The following is a 25,542-nucleotide window of genomic DNA, read 5'->3' as shown; positions in this document are numbered from 1 at the left end:
ATTGACAAATCCCCTTTATTTTATATCTCAGCATCACTGTCAACAAACATACACCAGTTTTGTCATGAAACTAGAATTATGCACATCTATGAAGATCCAACGTAAATTTGCGAAAAAAAAGAAAAAAAGAAGAAGAAGTAACCTAGTGTCCCAAGTATGTCCCCTACCTTTTGGAAGCTTGCAGAGATGGCACCATCATTCTCTGAAGCAGCGAGTTCCTGCTCAATCTTTTCAAGACCTTCACTCACAGCTTGGATTTCTTTAGCTAAAGACTTCAATTGGATCTGGCCATTTGATATGCAGATGGAACAAGCAATAAATTGTACAAATCAACTAGAGACACCTCATTCACATATTACATTAAGAAAAATGCAAACCTTAGAGGCTGCTTCCAAATGAACGAGATCCTTATCAAAATCTAGCAACTCTGGCATCTTCTCGGCAATGAGCTAATGAAGACAGGAAAGCAATTGACATACTTGGCATCTTCTTGGCAATGAACTAGTTTTAGCAGTGTTATTTATCTTTGCTAACCCAGTAAAGGATTTCATTCAATGTTTCAGCTTCAAAGATCAACAAAAAAAAAAACAATATAAGGTATTTAAATAGATTTAGTTTCAAATCTATAGCTTAGATATACTGATGTTACTTTTATTTTTCCATTGCTATGTCTATGTAAATATATAGAAAAGATGAGCTGCTGAGATTGCCGGTGGAGGTGAAGTCTGATGATGATCTAGCAGCAGCTGCTGACGGAAGGCCAGTCTACTGCAGAGATAGGTTTTATCGTGCATTAGCAGGAGGCCAATTCTCAGCTGAATATAAACCCTAAACCCTAGTTCGTTTCATTTTTCTCAGATGATTCAACCATAAGGTAAACAAGGTGTTCTAGAAATTTTAGAGTGAATCCCCTATAGTTCTACTCTACATCAGAGAGAAGTAAAATAACTTAACATTCAGGTCAGCTCCATTTAGAAAACCAGAAACCCACTTACTCAGATTCTAGGAACCTTGTGGCAAATCAAGTTATGAAAGTATTATCATCAGAAATAAAGAGGAACATTAACCCACGTATGCAAGGCTACAGGTTCGAGCAAAAATAGTGGTAGTGTGCATTCATAAGCTTATTTCACAAGAAAATAATGGAGGCAACTGATATCCACAAGTAGACAATACACAAAAGTGTTTTAAAGTATGCTGCACAGGTTTTTATAAACAACATTGAAATAAGTACCTGAAATTGCCTTAGTTTGTGCAGTAACAACATCCATGGTAGATCATGATTCTCGCTGCTCAAGAGTCTCTCCAATACAAGCAATTACCTTCAAACCTTGAGAAAGAGCATATGCAACCTTATCTCCAACAAACTGAAATGAAAATGTCCCAAATTATGAACATGTGAAATAATAATCAACAACACAATTGGCATCATCATAAACGAATAATCGTTGCACCATGAATGAAACAAGGGTTACCTTATTTGATTCATTTAACAGAGCCCTCCTCTCAGAATGACCAAGAATGACCCAAGGAATGCCCATATTGACGAGCATCTCTACACTGCACATTCAAAAGAATCAATTTAAATTTTTTGCATTGAAGAAATTTGAAGAACATTGTGAAAATGGATAGCTATAGAAAAAGTTATAATAACTCTAAAGAAGACTAAACTAGGAAATGGGATGCTGAAGTAAATTCATAAAATTAAAATTAGAAATATATGAAACCATTTCTCGAAAGAAGGATCATGGTGGGACTAGTGGTGCATGAGGAAATACCTCATCTTTCAAATTGGGACATGATACTCAAATAATACGTGTTGATTACTTATCCTTGAGCCATAACACAAGAAACCTCCTACAACTTTCCAAATGACAATTCTAAAGGAGCAACTGAATGCCTTTAATTAATTCAACTCTTGCCAATGCAATACAGATTATTAGGAGCATGATGAACCATACCTAACCTCACCAGCGAAAGCACCTCCCTTTTTGACCCAACAATTTTGAGCAGCAATGTGAAAATCAGGCCTCAACAAATCTTTTACCAATGGTAAGAACACATACGGAGGGCTCACAACCACCTCTGTGAGAAGGGACGGGGAAAAAAAAAAAAAAAACCCCATCAAAACATCAATAATTTAAAGAACCAAAAAACAACATCAAATACTTTGAATTTGTATTTAAATACCAATCAATGTATTCTTGCCTACGAAAATTAATAGGATAGAAACTACGGAAGCAAAAATAAAAAGTTCTCCGAAATCCTAATTTTAGCCTCTAAACAATCCTAGTTCGAAATGATAGCCAAAGGATAAAATATAAAATAGGATTGCTGCTTGTAGACACCCCATTTTTGACCGTCCTCAAGACTGGGACGTCATCGTTTGAACACTCGATGATCATCCATGCTCGTGTTCATTTTGAGTTCTCGGAGGTCTCGGCTACGCGCCTTGCCTCAAGATCTCTCAACTTGTCTGTTTTGTGCTTGGTTGTGAACCAAACACTTGTGTTTTTGCTTCTAAGGGAAGAAAGCGGCTTTTTTGCCATGCACTCAACCCACCAGCCAAGGCTTGAGGCCACCGGCCCTATTTTCTTGCCATCAGCCAAGTGTGTTGGCCGATCGGCCATTTTTGCTGGCCGAACCCTGTTCATCTACTTTATGCAGATATTTTGTGCCAGCTGGCACAGCTAGCACGCACAATTTCCTCCCTCCGTACACGTGTATGGAGGGATTTGAGCCTCGCTTAGCTTCTCCAAGAAGCTTTGCAAAATTGGATTTCTATAAAAGGAGAGCCTTCTCTCTCTTTCTAGAGGTTTTGAAAATAGGGTTAGAAGAAATGATATATCTCTATCTCTATATCTCCCTATCTCTGTCATTTGTGTGTGTATTTGTGACCTAAAGTGTTTTTTTGTTCACACTATTGCACACAAACACCTAGCATTACACCATCCTTGGTTGCTGAGGTTCTAAGGAGTTGTTGTTAGGTTTCTTGGAGTGGTTTTGATCAAAGAAAGGTGCTGGTGTTGTGTTCTTGAAGGTGTTCTTCAAGGGTGAGCATTCTTGCTTTAGATACCCTTTTCTTACTTAGGCTTTTAGGCCTTCTTTCTTATTGTTTTAGGCTTAGCTATTAATCGATAAAAGTTCTTTTTTTACTTGCTTTTGAACTTTGTTTAAGGCCATTTTGAGGTTCGGGGTTGTTTACCCCCTCCAAGGCCTTGTTAGGCCTTGTTTTAGGCCATCCCTTTTGGCCCTTGCTTTGAGCTTTGCATGGCCTCTCTACCACTGAAATCCAGAGGATTTTCAGCAGTGGAGAGGTGGTTTTGGTGTCCTAAATAGGAGAGGGTCATCTCCTCTCCTTATTGTCTTGAATACTAGCATAAGTGGCTTATGTTGGTGGCTTGTATGCCTAGCTTGTTTTAGCTTCATTTCAGCAAGTATTTGGTGTTGTTTTGCCATGATTTACCTCTTTTTAAAGTTGGTTTAGTGGTCTCTTGCATGCACCATATACTTGCCTTGCAATCCCCTCATTTGCCTTAATATGTATCTAGCATTTAGACCACTATGCTTGCATGTTTTGGCTTAACTCCATGAAGCTTCTAGCCTTGTTTTAACATGCTTGAGCTCTGTTTTTCATTGTTTTGGTCATGCTTACATTGTTTTGTATAGATACCATGCAATCTAGCTTGTTAGCTTTGGGTGTTTGAGTCACTAACATGCTCTATTCGGATCATTTCAGTGGTTTGGCATCACTTGTAATATCATTTCAGTCCATATATTATGCTCATGTACTTGCATTTGTCACTCCTTTAATGCTTTAAAGGGTTTGTGTTTTATGCCTCATAAATGTGTCATTGCGTATGCCACCATGCTTAGGTCTTTGGGATGCCATCTAAGTGAGTTTTTGGGCTTACTTTGACATGCCATAACTTTGTTTTTCATTGCTTAAATCATGCCATGTTTGGTTTTGATAGGTGTAGTGTAACACCCTCTTTGGTAGCCTTGCATGCCTCATGTTTTGGCGTTGTGTTCTAGCTTGTGTTGGCTAGTTTCGAGTTTGCTTTTGGTCTTGTTTAGACCTGCCTTGGAACTATTTTAGGTCCCCCTGGCCCTTTGGGGCTTGCATCATGTAGCCATGGTTCGAGGCCCTTCACTAGTTTCAAGCTTTAAGTTTTCTTGCATGCTTTGCTTGTGTATTTTGGTTGATTTGGCATCATCCTTTGCATGATTTCAGAGCTCAACATGTTTGTCACATGTCCATGTTTATCCTCTTTTAAGTGTGCGTAAGAGTTGCTCTACTATGCTCAAGTGTTAGGCCAATAAGCATACATATTTGTATGTGTTTTTGTCCTCATTTCCATTGCATTTTGGCCACTGATTTGGGCCTATTTGAGAGCTGTCCATTTTGGTTTAAGTCTATCCGTTGCATGTTGTTGCATGCTTGCCTTGCATGTTGTTGCATACTTGGCCTATTGCATGTTGTCGCATGTTTGAGTTATATCGCATTTGGCATGCCTTTTGTTAAGTTGCTTTGCATATTTGCATGCATTGTCCCTTGCATGTTATTGCATGCTTGCCCCACATGTTGTTACATGCTTGCCTCTCCTTGAATGTTGTCACAAGCCTTGCATGTTTGCATGCTTGCCTAGGTTGCATTGCATTTGGCATGCTTATTACCATTAGCCTTGTGTGGCATTGTCCTTAACATGCTCATGTTGCATTAGTTTTGCTTGCATGGTTGCATCCCTTGCCTCTTGATCAACCATGATAGAGGTTGGGCCCCCTTATATGTTTTTGTGCATTTCATCCCATATTGAATTGCACACTTGGCTCCTTTGGTCATCATGCATTGAAATACGTGATTGGTGGCCCGAGGGTTGAGGACTATACTCCCTTGAGTTCATAACATGATAGGGAGGGTGGTCGTGCAAACATTGTCTTGTAAATGTATTGTCATGCTCTGTTTGTCCTCTGCTGCAACAACACAGCATTCTGCAGGAAGATATGGCCGGTCGGCCATCTTCAGCGCCGGTCGGCTAAACATTGTTGGCCGAGAGACTTACATTTGGTCGATGACCAATTTGCCATGGCCGATGGCCCTATCTCTTGGCCGATGGACTCTCAAAAAGTCCCAAGGTGGTTCAGAAGTTGGCACAGTTTTCAGAGGTACAGAGCAGTGTAAACAGAGGCAACATATGACATGGCGATGGATTTCCGAGCAAAGCCGTCCGAGCACGCATGCATCCCTCTTCCCGAGGATGTTTTTACTGTTTTCATAGCTTAATTGATTTGCTTAAATTAGTTAAGTGTTGTGTAATAATTAATTAGCTTGTTAGTTAGTTAATTATGTAATTTGTATTATTCTTTCAGTCCCTCCGTCGAGAGGGCACAATTGTGTAATAAGCGTGCATGTGTGTGATGCATGTCTTCCAACCTCCATTTCTTTCTCCTTTTTACTTAACCGCTTACCATAGTTAGTTTTAGGGTATATTTCATTTAGCATCCTTATGCTATGCATGTTTGCATCCATTCATCTGTATTGCATGCACCGGGCTCGGCGGATCATACTAACTGCATTGTATTTCAATTCCAAGTTAAATACGTGTATCAACTGTTGCATCTCATATGCCATCTTAGATTAGCCGAGCCTATTCTAGTTGCACTTTGAATACGATACATTAGCCATTTTAACATGAACTAGGATCATGCATGATTTCTAACTGGTTTCTTATTTTGGCTCAGAATATACTGTAAGTATTTATGCTTTAGCATCTTGCATGTGTGCAAATGTTAACATGGCAGCATGCTTACCATGAGGCTAATTGCTTATGTGATATAACTGCCTGAATGCCTGTGGGTGAAGGTTGGATTACTTGAATTGGAACGATTCATTGAAATCCGCATTTTAGCCTACTTGCGAGTAGCAAATTTCAAACCATTTCCAAACAAACAGATATGCGATGCTTTGTTCCAAATTAGGCGATCTAATCTATACTAGTGTGTTGTGCGCATCACATAGTAATTCTAGCTAAAAATCAGAATAAGAATGCATGTGTTTTCAAAAATAAAATATCATGTTTAGTACAGGCCGATCTTTGATCGGGCGAGCGGGGGTGCTCATGGATGACCTTCCCCAATCGTACCCAAGTTCCCGAGCCGAGGCAACTTTGGTGATGACGGACACGTGGCCTTAGGCAACGAGTTAGGGTTTCCTAAATTCTCCCAAAATAAAATATTTAGGTGGCGACTCTGTATTTGGCAAAACAGTCCATGTTTGGCATTTCTTTCTCAAAAATCAATTTTCTAAAATGATTTGCCGGATTTGGACTCTTTGGTGATTTATCGGTCTCGCATTGCACTTTGCGGGATTAGATTCAGAACCGTGACATATGAGTCCGAACTGTAGAAGCATTGAGGCCCTCGGGGCGCGTCTACGCTGCTTCTATGTGAGATTTCCCATATTCTGAGACCAACACAGCATGTGACAGAAACATTCTTAAAACTATGATGTAGACACCCCATTTTTGACCGACCTTAAGACTCTGACGTCATCGTTCGTGCACGCGATGATTGCGCATGTTTGTGCTTGTTTCGAGCGCCCGAAGTTCTCGGCTGAGTGCCTTGTCTTTGAGTTTCTTAACACTTTGTGTTTTGGCCTTGGTTTTTGGGCCAAACCTTATTGCTTCTTGCTTGAGAGAGGGAAAGGGCTGCCAGCCACTCGTGGCATTTGCCGGCCACTTTTCTCCCTTATAGGCCACTTGGAGTGGTCTAGGGGAGGTGGCCGGCCGGCCACCTTAATTGGCCAACGGCCATTTTTTCTCCTTTTTAGATATTTTCAGATCTTTTGAGCCAGCTGTGGCTCACTGAACTCATCCTCCATATGGAGGGGATGGAAACAAGCTTGTGCTTGCATTGCTCTATATAAGGAGAGCTCCCTCCCCCTATTCAGGGGTTCAGATTTTTCAGAGCTAAAAATCTCCCTCTCTCTAGAATTCTCACTCTCTCTCCATATTGTGCTATTTTGAGCCTTAAGAGTGTGTTTTTCTTCATATATTTGCACTACAACACCTACTCAAACACCACAACCTTGTTGCTGAGGCACTTGAGGGTCTTGTTTGGACTTAAAAAACTGGTTTTAGCTCAGAGAAGTTGCTGTCTTGCTGTGGTTCTTCAAGGGTAAGCATATACCCCTTTTAGGCTTGTTTTTGTACTAGTTTAGGCCACCTTTGCATGCTTATTTTGGCCTAGTTGTCAACTGAAAAAAACTCTATTTTTGAGTGTTAAAAATGGTTGTTTGAGGCTCTGTGGGAGTTGGGGGTGTTTCACCCACTTGTATGCCTTATTTGCTAAGCTTTTGGGCCATCCTTTAAAGCTTTTGGAACCACCTCATTTTGGCCCTTAAACCACTGAATTCCAGAGGAATTTCAGCGGTAGAAAGGTGGTTTTGAAGTCCCAAATAGGATGGGGTGGTCCCCTCTTCTCTTGTCTTGCTTGCTTGTGTTGATGGCCCATCAAATGAGCATGTGTTTCTACTTCTTTGTGGCTTTGTTCAAGCATATTTTTGTGACTTTTTAGACCTTCCATAACTCTGTTTTTGGCTTGTTTGATCATAGGTTGCTCACATCTTATACCTCTAGTGCAATCTTGCTTGTTAACATAGTATGCTTCATGAGTTAGTCCATTGTTCTAGCATGCTTTAGCTCTGTCTCAGCATGTTCTTACTCATGTTTTGCCATGCTCTAACTCTGTTTTGAGTGGTCTTGGCCCTTTGAGGCTTGCCTTGCATGGTTGTAGGGTAAAGGGCCTTGACTAGCTTTGAGTTTTGAGGCCTTTAATATGTTATGCATGTGATGTTCGCATGGTATAGCACCATTTAGCATGTAATTTTAGTGCATATAGTGTAGTCACACTCTCAGATACTTCACTTCTTCATAGCTTTTGAGGGTTGTGTGTTATGCCTTGTTTATGAGCCAATACGTATGCATGCTTGTCTAAGCTTTTGGGCTCCCTTTTCAGCATGTTTTAACCTTTGTTTTGGCATGATTGAGCTCTGTCTAGAGTTGGTTTGGTTGTTTAGGCTATGTATTGCATGCTTGTTGTGTAGTGCTCTTTACTAGCCTTGTGCTCTAGGCCCTCTAGCTTGCATTATTTGTGACATTTGTATGATATGGCATCATTTAACATGTAATTTCAGAGCATATAGTCTTGTCATACTCTCATGCATATTACTCTTTAATTGTGTTTAAGAGTGGTGTCTCATGCCTTGTTGGTGAGCCAATGCATGAGCATCATTTTCTTGCCTTTCATGCTATCATTTTAGAGCATTTTGGCCACTGTTTTGGCTTGCATGAGGTCTGTTTGGGGCTGGTTTGGTCCATGGAGCATTGTATTGCATGTCTCTAGTGTTGTGTTCTTCACTAGTTTCATCATTTTAGTCCCTTAACATATATTGCATTCATTGCTTACATGATTGAGTCTTGTGCATGCCGCTTTAGCATTGAAAGATAAGCATGTTGTTTGCATTGCATTGTGTTTGGATCAGACGTTAATCCAAACACACGAAATGTGAGACGTTTCATACTCCAAGTGATGAAATGTGTCACATTTCTTGGTCGCCGACCCTCTTGACCATGCATGATAGAGGTGGAGGCTCTTATGTGTTGTTTGTGCATTCACTAACATTTTGCAAGCTTGACTCGTCGGCCATCATGCATTGAGATGTGTGATTGGTGGCTTGAGAGCCGAGTACTACGCTCCTTTGAGCTTGAGAAATGATAAGGAGAGTAGTTGCACACACATTTCCTTGCAAATGCATTGTTGTGCCTTTGTTGTTCTCTGTTGTAGCAAAACGAGAATTCTGGAATGAGAGGTGGCCGGCCGGCCACTTACACTAGCCGACCGAACATTTGCACTAGCTAGCCGGCCAGTTGAGGTATCCTACTAACCGGTTGGCCACCTGAAGCAAAATTTTCTAGAATGCTTCTATTTTGGGTCAGATGCAACCTGAAAGTGTGTTTGATGCTTTGAGATCACTACGAGTGCAATTAGAGGCAATTCGTGGCATGGCAGTGCATTTCCCAGCGGAAGCGAACCGAGCATGCATCTCTCCCTCGCCCTCGAGGCCATTTTACCGCTTTACTTAGCTAGTTGATTTGCCGGTTTTGTAATTAATTATTTAATGTGCTTAGCTAGTTTAATTCGTCTTTGTAATATTCTAATTAGCTTGGTATAGCTAGTTTCAATTCAGTTTGTAATTAATTAGCTTAGCATAATTAATTAGTTGATTTGTAATAAGTAGCTTAGCTTAGCTTTTATTTATTCGGACCCTCCGTCGAAGGGCAAATGTTGTAATAGGTGTGCGTGCGTGTGTGAATGTCTTCCAACCCCACGCCTTTCTCCCTTTTATTTACCCGCTTTCAGTGGTTAGATTAGGGCATATTTCAATTAGCATACCTTATGCTTGCATGCGTGCATCATTCATTCGTCTTGCATGCACCGTGCTTGGCGCATCATTCAAACTGCATTGTATTTCAATACACTTTCTTGAATACGTGTTTCAAAGTATGTTATCAAGTGTTGCATTCATATGCCATTTTAGATAGCCAAGCCTATTTTAGTTGCATTTTGCTTGTGTTGCATTAGGCATTGTTGACATAGTTAGGATCATGCATGATTTCTAACTAGCTTCTGTTTTGGCTCGGAGTACACTGTAAGTGTTTACGCTTTAGCATCCTTGCATGAGTGTAAGTGATTGTCATGTTTAGCATACTTGCCATGAGGCTATGTTCTTAAATTATTAACTGCATGAATGCCTGTGGATGAAGGCTTCATTACTTGAATTGGAACAATTCATCAAAATGTGAGTTTTAAGCCCACTTGAAGTGGAAAATCATCATGTTTTAAGCCCACCTTGTTTGGTGGAAAATCCGCGTTTTAGCCTACTTGCGAGTAGCATCTTCAAACCATTTTCGAAAAACAAACATGAGATGTTTTGTTCCAAATCGAGCGATTTAGTCTATACGTGTGTGCTGTGTGCATCACATAGTAAGTTAGCTAATAATCGGAATAAGAACACCTGTGTTTTCAAAACAACATATCATGTTTAATAGAGGTCGATCCTTTGATCGGGCGGGCGGAGGTGCTCATTTCAGGACCTTCCCCTCTCATACCCAAGTTCCCGAGCCGAGGCAACTTTGGTGATGACGGACACGTGGCCTTAGGCATGAGTCAAGGTTTCCTAAATTTTTCAAAATAAAATATTTAGGCAGTGACTCTAAAATCTGGCAAATCAGTCCATGTTTGGCGCTTTTGATTCAAAATTGATTTTTCAAAACCAATTGCTGGATTTGGACTCTTTGGTGATTTATCAGTCTTACATTGCGTTTTGTGAGATTAGATTCAGAACTATGACAGGAGTCTGAACTGTAGTGGCTTGAACCCAATTCGCGCCCTCTCCGAAAGGGGGTGCCCGCGGAGAGAGTTTCGAGCGGTCTACAATTTCTGGCGACTCTGCTGGGGATTTAGAGAACTTGACTCGAAACTCATGATATGTTGTTTTTTCTACATTTATGTGATTCTTTGCATTGCATTTGCATAGGTACGGCTAAGTCACAGTGTTGCCATCTGCTATTCCTGAACGGTTTGCTAGAGGCTTGCTTGGAAAAGTGTGCTATAAGGCTGACCGGTTACGGGCTCTGCCATGATGGAAACATAAACCTCGGTTTTGCCAAGGCACCCTTCTTGACCATTCGACCTAGTTGCATCTCGGAAGCCATAGAGACCATTCCAAACTAGGGCAGGTTGCTTACCCGAATGTAGGTTGTTTGAAAATGCTACGTGCGTAGTGAAACCCTAGCTCCTGAAAAAATAAGACAGGGAAACTCTACCTCACCATAGGGGTGTTTTAGCTCTCACTTGCTTGATATGTGCTGTTAGGGTGTGTCCTTAGAGGGAATGAATGTATCAGTTGCAAGTTTGGGTATCAGCTTGAGGGTATCAGATTTGAGGCAAAATTTTGGGCAGAATTCAGTAGAGAGTGCAGTTATTCAGCTATGCTCATATTTGTTCTGGTGAAATCAAGCTGAGATGCTGTCTGTTTTCTTCTTTTTCAAGGTAGTCTTGGAACCATAGCTTCAAAAGGCTCCAATATCCCCCGAGTACACCGGACTTGTGTTGATAGACTTTGTCAGGTTAGAGATTCAGTGCAACAGGGAAACCAGTGTTTCCTTCGCCAGTGGTAAGGCAAAGAAAGGCTAGTCAGGCACAGATCACCAGTTCAACAGTCTTCAATTCAGCGGTCACTATCTGTATCACCTGTGCACAGTTGGGCTCAGTTTCCTATTTCTACCTCAGAAAGAGAAAACTCACCAGATCCGATAGATCAGCCCCCTTTAGTCAGTATGAGTATGGAAGACATGATGTGTCAGCTCCAACAGACTATGGAGGCCATGCAGCGGGATGCTGCCCGCTAAGCGGAGGTTACTGCCCGCCAGACCGAGGTCGTGGCCCAGCAGGCCGAACTCATTACCAGGCTTCAACAGCAGCAGCAACAAACACAACAGGGAACAGCTTATGCGTCCCACCCACCTCCAGTAGAAACTCCTGCACCAAGGGCTCCTGGCCCTACTGCCAATGCCCAGGAGAATACAGATGTCCCAGTGGATCCCACTCCACCTCAAACTTCCAAAGCACAGGCCTACCCAATTCAGGCCCGTTTCGAGGTCGAAGTAAATCCAACTGCATTAAAAGTGAGCAAGCTTGAAAAGCTGTTCAAGAGGGCTCAAGGCGTTAACTCCATTCCAAACATAGAGGATGGTTACACGGATTCGGCAGTGACATTGCCAGACCGGTTCAAGATGCCACATATAGACCGTTTTGATGGTTCTGGAGATCCTATGGTACATCTGCGGTTGTTCTCTGATATCTTATAGCCAATGGGCCTCTCCAGATTACAAAGCTATCTCTCTTTGGTCGGACCCTGTCGAATGTTGCAGCCATCTAGTATGCTAAGTTGGAGGATTCAGCAAAGAGGAGTTGGGAAGAGATGGCCGAGGCTTTCGTCGCCCAATATTCCTACAACATACAGATCGATGTCACAACTCGTGATCTCGAGGCAACTAGACAAAAGCCCAAGGAGGGCTTCTCTGACTTCGTAACCCGTTGGAGAGCCAAGGCTTCTATGATGACCACCAGGCCAGCTGAGAAAGACCAGATAAGGATGGTCGAACGGAATCTGCAACCGAAGTTGATGCAGAGGATGATTGTCTTACCCCTCCCCACCTTTGCTAACCTCCATGAGATTGGGGTATAGATAGAAGATACTATGAAACAAGGTCTGATTGACCACGAAAGGGAGTCATCCAAGAAGGGTTATATACGCAGTTCGAATACGACCACCAATGGTGATGCAGCTACAAGATCTTCTGAAGTTGGAATGGTCGCCACCACTCCGAAAACAGCCACCCCCTTTGTTGGTACGTCCAATCCAAACCCTCAAACTTCGAACTATCTACCCCGATGAAAGAGGGTTTTTACCCCACTTTATATGCCTTTGTCTAAAGTTCTAGGAGTCCTACTCAGGAAAGGACATCTGAAACCGTTAGAACAACGGCCTCTACCCGATCTTCTCCTTCCAAAGCATGACCCGGCTAAGTATTGTGCCTTCCATCAGCAGCACGATCATGATACCGACTTTTACATCAGACTACGTCATGAGATTCACGATCTCATTGACAACAAGGTAATAGCACCTCCAGAAAAACCAAATGTCAATCAAAACCCTCTACCTAGGCAGGTAAACTTCATCCAAACAATGGCCAACCCACTTGACCCCAGTATATACAGCACCCCAGCCCATTTACCCAAGCCTGAGGTGTTCATTCCAGTCAGCATGGACTTATGCATGATGGGTACACCTGAACCCCAATCATCTCGAACCAATAAACCCACTACTTCTGAGCTGGGAGGCATGATTGAAGATTTGCAAAGAACTGTGACAGGTTTAGCCTTTGGGATTTTGGCTCCATCATCGACCACATCATAGGCCAGAAGTTTCAATCCAAAAGGCTTCTCAATCTTGGGGCAAACCACAACTGAAAAGGGCCAACCTAAAGTCATCTTAGATCTGGGTGGTGGCATGTTGACAACAACTAGGCTCCGCTCTGATATAGCGACCTGATCCTTTGACAAGGTGGTGGCAAGTGGTAAGAACAAGGTAAAGGCAGGCATTGGTCCCCATGAACATCTTCTGTGGGCTGTTGAGGCTTTGAAGGCTGAAGGACTGAACAAATAGCAAGTGCTTGCGGTTGTTGCAAAAACTGTAGAGGACACTTTTGTCGCTCAAGTTAGGGGCACTTCGAATCAAGGGGCGAGCCGGGAAAAGGGCTGTCATACCAGAAACACCCCTTTCAGCTCCAATCCTACACTCGGAAGAGATCGACAAACCCAGTCAACACCTGCCGACCCTTTCGCTGGTACATCCAACACAACCAGCTCATAACCTGCCAAATACCCACCTCGGGGCCAGAGGGTGTTCACTCCACTGTACATGTCTTTGTCAATGGCCCTGAGGGTCCTGATCAGAAAAGGGCATCTGAAGCCCTTGGAGCCGCGGCCATTACCAAATAAACTTTTTCCCTCCCATGATCCGGCCAAGTACTGTGCCTTCCATCAACAAGCCGGCCATGACATTGACATGTGTTTTCGTCTTCGCCACGAAATACAAGGTCTAATTGACAACGAGGTCATCGTCGCACCAGGTCCTGCAAAGTCTATTAGCATTGGATCAGTGAACTTGGGGGATAATGTGATCATGTCATCGGAGGATGAACCATCTGCGGATGGCGCTCAGTTTACTCCAGACATGGGGATGGCACGCACTGTTTTGAGCAATGTGCAAATGTTGTTTATTCTACTTTCTGATTTGGGCATTGGGTCAGTTTTGTTGTATTGAGTCAGTCTTTTTGTGCTGAGTCAGTCGAGTCTGTCTTGTTGAATCAAGTCAGTCCTGCTGTGTCAGAGCCGAATGATTTCAGTGGTGTTGCCTCGGACATCACTTGCTTGTTTTGTATTTGTCTTTTACACTCTTTTTTTGAGTCTGTTTGTGCCTTGGAGCTAGTTGTGCCAGAAGATTTGAATGAAACGGCAGTGCTTTTCACTTACTTTTCTGTGCCTTGAAATCATTGTATTGACCTAAGTTTTTTCAAATTTTTTTTTTTAACACTTTGATGAAAACAAAGAGGGAGGAATTCCTCGGGATTTGAAATTTTTGATCAATTGAGAGAAAGAGAGGCATGTTAATCCCTTAATGAATGAGATCGTGTTTGTTAATATGAGTACTGAGAAGGATCTTGACTTGATCCATATTGGTTCTACATTGTCTTCAACGTGAGCGATTAGTCGCTTTTCTTAAAAGATTTCAAAAAATGTTTTGTGTGGTTCTGCAAAGACATGCGTGGAATTGATTTTGAGATTGTGCAGCACAGGATCGCTCTCAGCCTCAAGACTCGACCCCTTTTGCTTTCAAACCTTGAATCTTAATTCAGAATGTTCAATGGTCAACCACAATATGAGGTTTGTATGGCTAAATTTGAAGCAGCCCATAAACTAGGGGCAATAAGGTCGTATGACATCAAAAGGAGGCCCGTCAACCCAGATTCGAAGCAGCCCTCGAACTAGGGGCAAGAAAGGCAGATCAAGAATCAGATGTTATCAAAAGAAGCTTGCGAAGCTCGATCAGAAGTAGCCCTTGAACTAGGGGCAAAAATGTCAGATGTGCTCAAAGATTCAAAAGATGGGTCATTCTACGAACCAATGAAGACTGGCAAGAAAACCCAATCCCATAACGAAGAAAAGAAGAAAGTATAAGGACAACTGAGTTCCTATCCGCAACACTAGGGGCAATTCAGACCCGGTTGGATGGACTCCTGCATCATCAGCAAACGGCAGCCATTCTCCTGGATTCAGATGGCTTCGAGATCCTACGATCAACATGGACAAAGTTACACTTTTTTTTTATCCTTGAGAGGCTCGCTGGGCCGAAAACCCGGAAGGGCGACCCAGGCAAAAGTTAGAGCAAGAAAAAAAAGAAAAGAAGAACAAAAAACAAGAAAAAATGATGAAAAGAAAAGAAAAGAAGAAAATGAAAGAAGAAAAAAAAAACAAGAAAAAGCACAAGAACAAAAGAAATGAAAAGAAAAGAAAAACAGAGCTCGCAAGGTTGAAACCCCGAAAGGGCAGCTTTGGCAAAAGTTAGAGCATAAAAGGAGAGGTTAATACCCGAGTGTACCTTAACCCGGAACTACGTCAGGCTTGATTCCTATCTTTGGGATACGTGGCAACTTCATTCCGAAGTCCAGCCATAAACACTTCCAAATCGACTGTGTCCATGTAATGGTTCTGATCATCTTTGTCTTCTCCGTATCCGAGAGTTCAATAGTGATTGTCACTTCGAGGACTGATTACAGTGCGCTGTGGTGTCATTCAGACAAGGGTCAACTTTTCATTGTCGTGCAGTGCCATTTAGACAAGGGGTAATTTTCCATTGCTTTTGGATCTGAGGTTGTGCATCTCAAGAGTTAATTCCATGTTGGTCGAGCAGTGACCATTTACAAAAACAGTTGTTAAGAATTTTTAATGAAGCTGACTAATCTTCTAAAAAATTATTCCATTTTTCCAAAACTAGACCATTTCTTGGACTCAAAAAAAGAAAATTTTCAGTGCTCACAATCTGACTTCCATGATTTCAAATCAGAAAATCGAATAAGTATGTGAATCTAACTCTCATATTGGTCAAAATTGTTTTAACGGAAGCTCAAAAACAAAAAATGGTCAAAATGATAAACTAGGGACACAGTCGAGTCAGGTTTTTGTCTTTTCTCCCTTGTCAACATGCTTGCCAAAAAGGGCACCATATTTGCCGGAAAGGGCACCTTGCTTGCCAGAAAAGGGCACAACTGAAACTAACAGCAAAAGGGCAGCAAGCTTTCACATCCTCCAAGCAGTGAGGTATCAAGCTAAGTGCGAACCATGAGCTGAAATGGAGCAGGATATTCCACTCACTCATCTGCATAGGTCTAATCACATCCAAACTGGCTAAGGGCATCGTCAATCGATGTCAGTTGCAGATCTGTTGCACGTCCAACCGCATCACAACCCCTCTGTGGGAGAAGCTCACTGTTGTGAGCGGAAGAATGAGAATATAGTAGAATACTAGGGGCAAGAGCCCGCAACTTCTTGTTTATCCACCAACCACCCAGGGGAGGGATAAAAAAAAAAAGAGAGAGAAACTGAAGAATAGAGAGATGTGCGCTGAGAGAAATGCGATGAAAGGGCTTTTCAGAGAAAAAGAGATTGAGCGCCAGAGTGATGTGAGAATCACAAATGAGAAAGGGTGGAAAACAATACCCGGAGAAATAGGCTCCTCGTGAACCAAGAGGTCTCTTGCCTTCGTAACAGAGTGTTGTGTTTGTGTTTTTACTTGTCTCGATTCTTGTCTTGAGTCATTTCAAGTGTCAATAGATGTGTTTATTGTTGAGTCATTTTAACTGTGGTTGGTCGTAGGCTCGATACCCGATTGAGAACTCATGCTCATTCTCAATTTCAAAAATGAATCGTTTTGTGCTCAGAGTGCTGTGTCGTTCTCCATATTTGTGCAAAACAGGATTTGTTCTTTTATAAAACTGCAGGGTTCAACCCAGGTCATATGAAAACAGTAAACTATTTGAAGCTATATGGGTTCCAGACTGCAAAGCAAAAGAAAAGAGGAAAAATGTCGGGCATCTGAGTTTGTTTCAACTTCAATAAGTTCCGTCATTACATTCCGTATGTACCTTTTCAGGCCTTGTCAATGCTCCGAAGTATGAGTGTGTCTCTACCTCAAGCTCAAGATCAAGTTTGCTTCAAGCTAGAATGGCGATTAGAAGTGCTCTTCCTGAGTACCATTTCTTGCCAAAGGCATCTTGGCTGTGTTTGCAATGAGTTCCTAGGAGACCAACTGCGACGGTGGAAACTAGAGTTCGAATGGCTGATGCCTAGAACATAAGGGTTCGGGATTTCTGAGACTAACGTCTGGTTTAAATACCCAGGGGTGTATCCTCGGCTTGAAATCTGTATGGAAGCCCCATAGGTTGAGATAGCGTGTATGCACCTCAATTCTGGATACTGAACTAACCTAGTCTGTCACCCCATTGGAGAATAGGGAAAATTGTGAATATGGTCATGAAGAAAAGTGGCATCCAAAGCGTTCTACGTGAAGAATCCTTGTCGGCATTTTAGAACCTTTATTATTGTGAGTTGAAGGAAAGAGTTCGAAGAACGCAAGGTAAGAGTTCAAAGAACACAATGGGAGATCCCCGTCAGAGTAGAGTGGTTCATCGCCACTTACCCCATGAGGTGCTTTCTAAAGCGCCGCTATGTTTGTTTATTGCATTCCTTAAACATCATGCATTATATCGCATTGTATCTACCAAGTTTCTTTCTCATTCATGCACAATATTGTATGTACGGTTCATTTAAAGCTGGCACAACCAGGCGATTTTGGATGTGCGGTTCATTCAGAGAAGTTCCGCTTAAGATTGATTATGTTTTGTGCATCTATCGCACATGTTCTTTTTTGTGTATCTATCACATATGTTCACTTTGTGCATCTATCGCACATGTTCACTTTGTGTATATATCGCATTTAATCTTGTGTGCCCTAGGCATTATTGTTCTTTCTCCTCACGCGCGTGGTGTGTTAGGCTGTCTTTGGTTAAGAGCATTTGGAACGTGTTCCAATGCTTATACCACTCCGAAACACTAAGACGTGTCCCTATGTTTCTCACTCTTTGGTTAAGAGAATTTGGAACGTGTTCCAATGATTATACCACTCCGAAACACTGGGACGTATCCCTATGTTTCTCTCTCTTTGGTTGGAAGCATTTAGAACGTGTTCCAATGCTTATACCACTCCGAAACACTAGGACGTGTCCCTATGCTTCTCCCTCTTTGGTTAAGAGCATTTAGAACGTGTTCCAATGCTTATACCACTCCAAAACACTGGGACGTGTCCCTATGTTTTTTCCTCTTTGGTTGGGAGCATTCAGAATGTGTTCCGATGCTTATACCACTCATTTTCCGTTCGCGTGCAACGCGTCGGAATCTTGTCTGAGACCTCGGGTGTGCCCAATGGTTGCTTTTGGCCTTTCCTACGTGAGGCACAGTGAAGATTGCATAATTTTCTTACATCATTTCTGCGTGAAATGTGGTTTGACTTGTGAGTCCCGCGCACAGTGTGTTTGTGTGTGTGTGTGTTTCTCATGTGTGAGATTACCATACCTTATCGGTTTGCTTCAAATGATGTATTTACTTTGCATAACATTTGCGTAAATGCTTCATTACAACTCCCTTTGCATAATCATAAGTTTGCATTTTGCCCCTACTTGCGGGCGCATCTGTATTGTTACCTTGCTTGTTTGTCTAAGTCTTCGGTCTTGTCAAAAATGGGTCGTTTCTGGGCTTTGACATTCACTCCCATCATTTCATGACTTCCGAGTTTTGTCAAAGAGGGGCAACTGTAGACACCCCATTTTTGACCGACCTTAAGACTCTAACGTCATCGTTCGTGCACGCAATGATTGCGCATGTTTGTGCTTGTTTCGAGTGCCCGAAGTTCTCGGCTAAGTGCCTTGTCTTTGAGCCTCTTAACACTTTGTATTTTGGCCTTGGTTTTTGGGCCAAACCATGTTGCCTCTTGCCTGAGGGAGGGGAAGGGCTGTCGGCCACTCGTGGCACTTGCCGGCCACTTTTCTCCCTTGTAGGACACTTTGAGTGGTCGGCTGGTTAGGGGAGGTGGCCGGCCGGCCGGCCGCCTTAACTGGCCGGTGGCCATTTTTTCTCCTTTTTAGATATTTTCAGATCTTTTGAGCCAGCTGTGGCTCACTGAACTCATCCTTCATACACGTGTATGGAGGGGATGAAAACAAGCTTTAAGCTTGTCAAGCAAGCTTGTGCTTGCATTGCTCTATATAAGGGGAGCTCCCTCCCCCTATTCAGGGGTTCAGATTTTTCAGAGCTAAAAATCTCCCTCCCTCTCTCTATATTGTGCTATTTTCAGCCTTAGGAGTGTGTTTTTCTTCATATATTTGCACTATAACACCTAGTCAAACACCACAAACTTGTTGCTGAGGCACTTGAGGGTCTTGTTTGGACTCAAAAAGCTGGTTTTAGCTCAGAGAAGTTGCTGTCTTGCTGTGGTTCTTCAAGGGTAAGCATATACCCCTTTTAGGCTTGTTTTTGTACTAGTTTAGGCCACCTTTGCATGCTTATTTTGGCCTAGTTGTCAACTGAAAAAAACTCTATTTTTTAGTGTTAAAAATGGTTGTTTGAGGCTCTGTGGGAGTTGGGGGTGTTTCACCCCCTTGTATGCCTTATTTGCTAAGCTTTTGGGCCATCCTTTAAAGCTTTTGGAACCACCTCATTTTGGCCCTTTAACCATTGAATTCCAGAGGAATTTCAGTGGCAGAAAGGTGGTTTTGAAGTCCCAAATAGGAAGGGGTGGTCCCCTCTTCTCTTGTCTTTGTTGCTTGTGTTGATGGCCCACCAAATGAGTATGTGTTTCTACCTCTTTGTGGCTTTTTTCAAGCATATTTTGGTGACTTTTTAGACCTACCATAACTCAGTTTTTGGCTTGTTTTATCATTGGTTGCTCACATCTTATACCTCTAGTGCAATCTTGCTTGTTAGCATAGTATGCTTCATGAGTTAGTCCATTGTTCTAGCATGCTTTAGCTCTGTCTCAGCATGTTCTTACTTATGTTTTTCCATGCTCTAACTCTGTTTTGAGTGGTCTTGGCCCTTTGAGGCGTGCCTTGCATGGTTGTAGTGTAAAGGGCCTTGACTAGCTTTGAGTTTTGAGGCCTTTAATATGTTATGCATGTGATGTTTGCATGGTATAGCACCATTTAGCATGTAATTTTAGTGCATATAGTGTAGTCACACTCTCAGATACTTCACTTCTTCATAGCTTTTGAGGGTTGTGTGTTATGCCTTGTTTATGAGCCAATACGTATGCATGCTTGTCTAAGCTTTTGGGCTCCCTTTTCAGCATGTTTTAACCTTTGTTTTGGCATGATTGAGCTCTGTCCAGAGCTGGTTTGGTTGTTTAGGCTATGTATTGCATGCTTGTTGTGTAGTGCTCTTTACTAGCCTTGTGCTCTAGGCCCTCTAGCTTGCATTATTTGTGACGTTTGTATGATATGGCATCATTTAACATGTAATTTCAGAGCATATAGCCTTGTCATACTCTCATGTATATTACTTTTTAATTGTGTTTAAGAGTCGTGTCTCATGCCTTGTTGGTGAGCCAATGCATGAACATCATTTTCTTGCCTTTCATGCTATCATTTTAGAGCATTTTGGCCACTGTTTTGGCATGCATGAGGTCTGTTTGGGGCTGGTTTGGTCCATGGAGCATTGTATTGCATGTCTTTAGTGTTGTGTCCTTCACTAGTTTCATCATTTTAGTCCCTTAACATGTCTTGCATTCATTGCTTACATGATTGAGTCTTGTGCATGTCGCTTTAGCATTGAAAGATAAGCATGTTGTTTGCATTGCATTGTGTTTGGATCAGACATTAATCCAAACACAAGAAATGTGAGACGTTTCATACTCCAAGTGATGAAACGTGTCACATTTCTTGGTCGCCGACCCTCTTGACCATGCATGATAGAGGTGAAGGCTCTTATGTGTTGTTTGTGCATTCACTAACATTTTGCAAGCTTGACTCTTCGGCCATCATGCATTGAGATGCATGATTGGTGGCTTGAGAGCCGAGTATCACGCTCCTTTGAGCTTGAGAAATGATAAGGAGAGTATTTGCACACACATTTCCTTACAAATGCATTGTTGTGCCTTTGTTGTTCTCTGTTGCAGCAAAACGAGAATTCTAGAAGGAGAGGTGGCCGGCCGGCCACTTACACTAGCCGACCGACCACTTGCACTGGCCGACCGGCCAGTTGAGGTAACCTACTGACCAGTTAAGGTGGCCGGTCGGCCACTTGAAGCAAAATTTTCTAGAATGCTTCTATTTTGGGGCAGATGCAACCTGAAAGTATGTTTGATGCTCTGAGATCATCACGAGTGCAAACAGAGGCAATTTATGGCAAGGTAGTGCATTTCCAAGCGGAAGTGAACCGAGCATGCATCTCTCCCTCGCCCTCGAGGCCATTTTACCGCTTTACTTAGCTAGTTGATTTGCTGGTTTTGTAATTAATTAGTTAATGTGCTTAGCTATTTTAATTCATCTTTGTAATATTCTAATTAGCTTGGTATAGCTAGTTTAAATTCGGTTTGTAATTAATTAGCTTAGCATAGTTAATTAGTTGATTTGTAATAAGTAGCTTAGCTTAGCTCTGATTTATTCAGACCCTCCGTCGAGAGGGCAAATGTTGTAATAAGTGTGCGTGCGTGTGTGAATGTCTTCCAACCCCACGTCTTTCTCCCTTTTATTTACCCACTTTCAGTGGTTAGATTAGGGCATATTTCAATTAGCATACCTTATGCTTGCATACGTGCATCATTCATTCGTCTTGCATACACCGTGCTCAGTGCATCATTCAAACTGCATTGTATTTCAATACACTTTCTTGAATACGTGTTTCAAAGCATGTTATCAAGTGTTGTATTTATATGCCATTTTAGATAGCCGAGCCTATTTTAGTTGCATTTTGCATGTGTTGCATTAGGCATTGTTGACATAGTTAGGATCATGCATGATTTCTAACTAACTTCTGTTTTGGCTCGGAGTACACTGTAAGTGTTTACGCTTTAGCATCCTTGCATGAGTGTAAGTGATTGTCATGTTTAGCATACTTGCCATGAGGCTATGTGCTTAAATTATTAACTGCATGAATGCCTGTGGATGATGGCTTTATTACTTGAATTGGAACAATTCATCAAAATGTGAGTTTTATGCCCACTTGAAGTGGAAAATCATCATGTTTTAAGCCCACCTTATTTGGTGGAAAATCCGCGTTTTAGCCTACTTGCAAGTAGCATCTTCAAACCATTTTCGAAAAACAAACATGAGATGTTTTGTTCCAAATCGAGCGATTTAGTCTATACTTGTGTGTTGTGTGCATCACATAGTAAGTTAGCTAATAATCGGAATAAGAACACATTTGTTTTCAAAACAATATATCATGTTTAGTAGAGGCCGATCCTTTGATCGGACGAGCAGGGGTGCTCATTTCAGGACCTTCCCCTCTCGTACCCAAGTTCCTGAGCCGAGGCAACTTTGGGGATGATGGACACGTGGCCTTAGACATGAGTCAGGGTTTCCTAAATTTTTCAAAATAAAATATTTAGGCGGCGACTCTGAAATTTGGCAAAGCAGTCCATATTTGGCGCTTTTGATTCAAAATTGATTTTTCAAAACCAATTGCTGGATTTGGACTCTTTGGTGATTTATCAGTCTTACATTGCGTTTTGTGAGATGAGATTCAGAATTGTGACAGAAATACGAACTGTAGTAGCTAGAACCCAATTCGCACCCTCTCCGAAAAGGGGGGCCCACAGAGAGAGTTTCGGACGGTTTACATCTGATCCTTAATTTTCTGCAAGATAGTTTAATGAAGTTTTATGTGCAAATCACCAGTGGTGTACTTAATAAAAATAGTAACAGGAGAAAGCATATAAATTAGAATAGATACACACCAATTTAGCTGTAAGTTTCATTCTGCATTTACTTACCCACAACATCCTGAGAAGGCACTTCACCAGCATTAAGGACAAAAACTATATTCTTCACCTCTTTTGAGGTTTCATTCTACATAAGCATTCAATTCAAATCATGAATCAGCTTCATCCTCTAATCATAATTCATAACCAAGCAATCAAAAAGTCAATGAGTAATCAAATAATACTGATTATCTCCGTCTTTTTTTTTTTTTTTTGATAAGTAACTGCCAGTCAATACATTGTACCACATATTAAATAATTAAACAAAACATAACAAAATTTCCAATCAACAGAATAAACAGTAATGCTTTTTGTCAACGTTTTCAACAGTAATAATCGAAACCCCTTTTCAATTTCAATTCATTTACACCACCAAAACAATCAGGATCTAATTCCTTGGTAAACAACAATACAAAACATTTTAAACATCAGATTTTATTCAATTAAGACTAATACATCATCTATAATCCAAAAAAAATAAGGCCAAATCTCACCTAATTTAAACATCATCTATTAAATAATTAAGACTAATACATCATCTATCATCAGATTAAACATCAGATTTTAATGGACAAATCTCCAAATTATAAAAAAAACATATACCCAATCAACTTGTTTCACACCAAATCTCACCTAATTTATAATCCAAAAAATAAGAGAGTTCTTTTACTCTTCTTCATTTCTAATCATTTCTTACCAAATCACCCAATCCAAACAGACAGTTAGAAACAGGAACAATCAATCATATATATATATATATATATATTCATAAATTTTGACGAAGATATCATATTACAAGTGAGATAGTGAGTGTGTATGTACGTCTAATCTGATTCTATACACACAAGTGAGATAGTGAGTGTGCATCATGTGCTATTTCATCCATAACCAATGGAAAGAACTCAAGAATGTATCCAAATGTAAACTACTTTGTCTCACCTTCAGGCTTATGCGCAATGAATTTATAGACGTTTCAATTAAGCATTTTTCAGCCTCATTTCGACATATTAAAACCTAAGGGAGGAAGTGCCAAAGTCTGGATTAGGTCCATGGACAACAATCAAATTGTTGAAAACCATATTGAATTAAATATAATGAGGAGCCACCAAGTATAGATAGGTTTCAGCTATATAAACTTCGAATTGCAAGAGGTATTGAAATATAAGAAGTTAAGAGTTGGGGCTGGAGTTAAATACAAACAATTTAAAAAAAAAAAAACCTACGATTGGCAATCCATAACATGTTACATAACCAAATCAATAGAAATTTTCATTGAAGAGCTATAAACACTACACAATTCAAAATACCTCACAAGCTCCTGTCTCTCTATGAATCCTTGCTGCTTGATATCATAGAGTTGAAATGAAACTGCAAGGGAGAAAAATTTTGGTTAATTGAATAGAAATCAAATCAAAATCAAAACCCTAGAAATCAAAATATGAAACCGCACTGAATCATTGGGTGCTACTTTGTTGCAGTTGAGCTTGACTTGTTTTGATTTGATCAAACTTGTTAGGTAGATAAGTTAAGGTTGAACATATTCCTAAACTGGAACTCAACTAGAACTCCGCTTGTGTCCTGCTTAGCATTTAATTTTTAAACAAGTGGTCTTAAGTTCAGAAAATTAAATTTTGAGTTTTTTTTTAAAACAAAAAAAAATTAAATTGAGAAAAGGGAAAAATGAAAAATGGCAGAGAGAAAAGAAAAGGATCAAAAGGCAACAGCACTTGTCTTTGTGACAGCATAACTTCTGCTTCTAGAAATTACATTAATTTTGTTTACAATAAATCTGTGTACAATGATTCTTCACAACAAAGTCAAGACATATGCAAGTCCCTACGAATTGATTCTATCCCATTCCCACCTAGTTCTTCAACATATTGTTTCCATCATCCTCACCATGAACTCTTCAACAACTTCCGTCATGTTCTGAGAAAGAGAATACGAAACTGTGAGAGAGAGAGAGAGACGGTAGTGCTTACCTTAGTAGACGATGGTGCTCGCTCCCCTCGCTGGTGCAGATGGTGGAGGCGCTGAAGCTTCGAAATCTCAAAATCGAAATTGCCAATCGCTCTGAGATTGGATCTGAGATGAATCACCAATCGCTCTGAGATTGGATCTGAGATGAATCACCAATCGCTCTGAGATTGGATTAAATGGGGTTGAAGAAGGTTGATTCGATCGGTTAAGAGAGATTAGGGTTTAGAGAGGGTTGAGAGAGAGAGATAGAGATCGAGACCCAGAGAGTGAGTGAGAGAGCAAACGGGGCAATGTTTTTCAATTTAATTGAGTAAGTTTTTAAATATTTTAAATAATTTTTTTAACTTTTTAAATTCAAATAATTTACATATATTTAAAAGAAAAATATTTTTTAATTTTTTAAAAAAAAATACTAAATTCAAAAAAAAAAATATAAAATTTAATACATTTCATATATATTATATTTTATTACATTTTTTTACAAATATTTTATTTTTTAGTTGTATTCAGATTAGGCACATCTAAAAAATAAAAAATAAATAAATTATTAAAAGAAGGAAATATATCAAATCAAGGTAATTTAAAAAAAAATAATTACAAATTAATGAGAAGCCATATAAATATTAATTATTAAAATTATAAACTTTTTCATGAATATGTAATTTTTTTTTTTTCTCAAAACCCCACTGGATGCAATTATCCCTTAAAAGAGACACAAAATTATAAAATAACGTATAAATTATTTTTTACGTTGTCCTCAATTAGGAAAATGTAAGGTGAGAAGTTTGGTTGGAAATTGTTAGCTTTTTTAAATCAAAAAAAAAAATCGGATTGAAATTTTTTTT

General features: G+C 40.7%; 1 non-coding gene across 2 annotated transcripts; it reads right to left on the bottom strand.

The window, feature by feature from the left end:
* Position 1: 1 nt before the first annotated feature.
* On the bottom strand, positions 2–24,104 carry LOC114321894 (uncharacterized). Of its 2 annotated transcripts, none has more exons than XR_014363139.1 (6): positions 24,025–24,104; positions 22,730–23,731; positions 1,962–2,085; positions 1,476–1,560; positions 1,235–1,367; positions 2–563 (listed from the first exon to the last, which is right to left on the bottom strand). It is a non-coding gene; the product is annotated as an uncharacterized LOC114321894 (transcript). The 2 variants fall into 2 exon arrangements; XR_014363140.1 differs by lacking the exon at positions 2–563 and adding an exon at positions 580–768.
* Positions 24,105–25,542: the final 1,438 nt, after the last annotated feature.

This window comes from Camellia sinensis, chromosome 3 (assembly GCF_055761805.1).
Source record: "Camellia sinensis isolate YWXY chromosome 3, ASM5576180v1, whole genome shotgun sequence".
Taxonomy (NCBI): Eukaryota; Viridiplantae; Streptophyta; class Magnoliopsida; order Ericales; family Theaceae; genus Camellia; species Camellia sinensis.
The sequence above is the reverse complement of the archived record's forward strand: the minus strand, read 5'-3'. Positions and strand labels throughout refer to the sequence as shown.